The sequence below is a fragment of the Euleptes europaea genome, chromosome 2 (assembly GCF_029931775.1).
Source record: "Euleptes europaea isolate rEulEur1 chromosome 2, rEulEur1.hap1, whole genome shotgun sequence".
Lineage (NCBI taxonomy): Eukaryota > Metazoa > Chordata > Lepidosauria > Squamata > Sphaerodactylidae > Euleptes > Euleptes europaea.
The window spans coordinates 16,436,552-16,440,623 of NC_079313.1; the positions used below are offsets into that span (position 1 = coordinate 16,436,552).

Sequence of the window (4,072 nt, forward strand, 5' to 3'; positions counted from 1 at the left end):
TATATAGTCAGAAAGGGGTTGGGTTTGAGCTGAGTATTGTCCTGCAAAAGTATTGTCCTGTAAGTATCAAGATAATGTGCTAATGAGGGTATGGTATGTTAATATGGAACCATTGTATCCTGAAGTGATCTGTTAATGTGTGTAATCCAAAGCTAATCTGTATGGCTATTGTTGAATGTTGTCTTTGTCTGGAGGTTTTTCAGGGCAGGAAGCCAAGCCTTATTCATTCTTAAACTCTCCTCTTTTCTGTTAAAGTTGTGCTGATGTTTATGAATTTCAATGGCTTCTCTGTGCAATCTGACAAAATAGTTGGTAGAATTGTCCAGTCTTTCAGTGTCTTGGAATAAGACCCTGTGTCCTGTTTGTGTCAGTCCATGTTCAGCCACTGCTGATTTCTCAGGCTGGCCAAGTCTGCAGTATCTTTCATGTTCTTTTATCCTTGTTTGTATGCTGCGTTTTGTGGTCCCGATGTAAACTTCTCCACAGCTGCAAGGTATACGATATACTCCTGCAGAGGTGAGGGGGTCTCTTTTGTCTTTTGCTGATCGTAGCATTTGTTGTATTTTCTTGGTGGGCTTAAACACTGTTTGTAGGTTATGTTTTTTCAAAAGTTTCTCCATCCTATCAGTGACTCCTTTAATAAATGGCAAGAATACCTTTCCTATGGGAGACTGTTTTTCTTGAGTTTTCTGATTTTTGTTTGGTTTAATGGCCCTTCTGATTTCATTCTTGGAGTAGCCGTTTGCTAGCAGTGCGTGATTTAGATGATTAGTTTCTTCCTTGAGAAACTGTGGTTCACAGATCCGTCTTGCACGGTCCATTAATGTTTTGATTATTCCTCTTTTCTGTCGGGGGTGGTGGTTGGAGTTTTTGTGTAAGTAGCGATCTGTGTGAGTTGGTTTCCGGTAGACCTTGTGACCTAACTGAAGGTTTGTTTTACGGATGACAAGGGTATCAAGAAATGGGAGTTTACCCTCAATTTCCTTTTCCATGGTAAACTGAATGTTTGGATGGATATTATTAAGATGGTTTAGAAAGTCCATTAATTTTTCTTCACCATGGCTCCAAATGGTAAATGTATCATCTACGAACCTGAACCAGACTGTAGGTTTGTAAGGTGCTGATTCTAATGCTGTCTTTTCAAAATATTCCATGTAAAAGTTTGCTATTACTGGACTGAGTGGACTTCCCATAGCTACTCCATCAATCTGTTCATAAAATTCTTGATCCCATAGGAAATAACTTGTTGTCAAACAATGGTGAAATAAGGCTGTTATATCTTCTGGAAAAATCTGGTTAATCAATGAGATTGTGTCTTTTACTGGAACCTTGGTAAAGAGGGATACAACATCAAAACTGATTAATATATCCTTTGGATTGAGTCTTAACGGACTGATTTTGTTGATGAAGTGAGTTGAATCTTTGATGTAAGAAGTGGTTTTTCCAATGTGGTCCTGTAGGAGGGTGGTCAAATATTTAGCTAATTCATATGTTGGGGAACCAATGGCACTCACGATGGGTCGGAGTGGAACGGAATCCTTATGAATTTTAGGTAGTCCATATAATCGTGGTGGTTGTGCTTCAGTCTTGCATAGTTTTCTGTGTGTGTCGGGATGAAGAGTGGAATTCTTGATCAGAATGCTAGTTTTCCTGGTAATTTTGCAAGTTGGATCTCGTTTTAGTTTTTTGTATGTGGCAGGGTCCAGAAGTTCCTCAATCTTCTTTTTGTATTCTTCTGTTTTCATGATCACTGTGGCATTGCCTTTGTCAGCTGGTAGAATAATGATTTCTGGATCTGCATTGAGGGTCTTGATGGCGTTTCTCTCCTTGCGTGTTATATTGCTAGCAGGGGGCTTTGCTTTTCGTAGAATTCTTGCTGTCTCTCCTCTTATTTCCTCAGCATCTTCTTCAGGTAGATTACGAATGGCAGATTCTACATTTGCAATGATGTCTTCCACTGGAATTTGGGTGGGAGTGACTGCAAAGTTTCCTCCCTTAGCTAAGATGGAAGTTTCTTCAGGTGAGAGTTGTCGGTCTGTCAGATTGAAGATAATCCGTTTGTTGTCAAGTTTTGGACTGTTCTGTCTTCTTTCCTGTAATTTGTTAAACTTTTGCTTCTGTCTGGAAGTATGGCTGGTTAACCCCTGTTCCATTTTTCTGTAGGTGAGATTATCAATCTTGTCCCAATCATGGCTTCTCATTTTGTGGCTAGTATTGATATGTAAGGAAAACAACTCCTTGTCTGTGGCAGCAAGTTCTCTGCGGGTAGTGTGAATTCTCTCTCGTAAGAGAGCCCGTTCTAGATGGTCATAAATGCGGTTAGCTCGTGAAGTTTTAAAGATTCTTTTACTTGTGAGAAAAGATGGAATGGTTCCAGTGTCTCTGCATCGCAGTAGAAAAGTTAAAGAACAAAGTAGATGTGCTTTCTTGTTCCGAAGTGTTTCCAATCTCCGGGTCTGTTGAAATATTTCCTCCCCGTAGAGGCGTTCAAAATATTGTCGAAGGCTTTCACGGTCAGAGTTCATTGGTTCTTGTAGGTTATCCGGGCTGTGTAACCGTGGTCTTGGAATTTTCTTTCCTGACGTTTCGCCAGCAACTGTGGCCGGCATCTTCAGAGGAGTAACACTGAAGGACAGTGTCTCTCGGTGTCAAGGGTGTAGGAAGAGTAATATATAGTCAGAAAGGGGTTGGGTTTGAGCTGAGTATTGTCCTGCAAAAGTATTGTCCTGTAAGTATCAAGATAATGTGCTAATGAGGGTATGGTATGTTAATATGGAACCATTGTATCCTGAAGTGATCTGTTAATGTGTGTAATCCAAAGCTAATCTGTATGGCTATTGTTGAATGTTGTCTTTGTCTGGAGGTTTTTCAGGGCAGGAAGCCAAGCCTTATTCATTCTTAAACTCTCCTCTTTTCTGTTAAAGTTGTGCTGATGTTTATGAATTTCAATGGCTTCTCTGTGCAATCTGACAAAATAGTTGGTAGAATTGTCCAGTCTTTCAGTGTCTTGGAATAAGACCCTGTGTCCTGTTTGTGTCAGTCCATGTTCAGCCACTGCTGATGGAACACAACTTTGCTCTCTGCACAGCTGAATGTTGGGAGGCTGCAGCCAAGTTCTGTCTCACAAACGTGTGCATATTCTGCACCTTCAGCGATGTGTCCAGAGGCCCTGGGGGAGGCCCAGGTTCAACTCCCTATTTTGTCCCTGGGTGACCTTAAACATGTCATCCTCGTTCAGCCTAACCCACCTCGCAGGGTTGTTGTGAGAGCAAACCAATTGATGCCACCCAGAACTCCTTGGAGGAAGGGCATGAGAAAAGCCACCATGAACAAATAAATAAATAAATAAATGGAACCCAAGGCTTGCGCTCCAAGATCTGACAAATTACTTCAAATCGATATGTGCATTTCAGCCTTCCTTTCCTCTGCAGGTTTCAGCTGTATGAACTCCTATTTTCTTTTCCTGTTTTCCTTCCTGCCTTCCACTCATTTCAAACTTCCTGCCTTTGTTTTCCTGCCAGAGTAGTGTGGTCACATGAACACATGAAGCTGCCTTATACTGAATCAGACCTTTGGTCCATCAAAGTCAGTATTGTCTACTCAGACCGGCAGAGGTCTTTCACATCACCTACCTGCCTAGTCCCTTTAACTGGAGATGCCGGGGACTGAACCTGGGAGCTTCTGCATGCCAAGCAGATGCTCTACCACTGAGCCATGGCCACTGCAAAGACAGTAGCTGCCCCTTTTGCTAGGGAAATGCAGGGAGGGAGATAACGGCCTTTGGCCCATCCCACAGACACCCTTTCAAGCGTAACCTCCCTGCTGGTGGGACAGGTTAGACAGCAAGCAGTCCCCTTCCTGTGGTCAGGGACTCAGATTCCCCCCAGCACATTCCAGTGAGAATGGGGGATGTGAGCTCTGGGTTCGAAACCTGACTCATCTACAGGAGCTTGCTGAGTGACACGCTTTCAGCCTCACCTACCTGCCTGGTCCCTTTAGCTGGAGATGACAGGGATTGAACCTGGGACCTTCTGCATGCGAAGCAGAGGCTCTACCACTGAGCCACAGCTCC

The 4,072-nt window shown here is 42.9% G+C and overlaps 1 non-coding gene across 1 annotated transcript; it reads right to left on the bottom strand.

Moving 5' to 3' along the window:
- Positions 1-4,000: 4,000 nt before the first annotated feature.
- On the bottom strand, positions 4,001-4,072 carry TRNAA-CGC (transfer RNA alanine (anticodon CGC)). The gene has a single exon. It is a non-coding gene; the product is annotated as a tRNA-Ala (tRNA).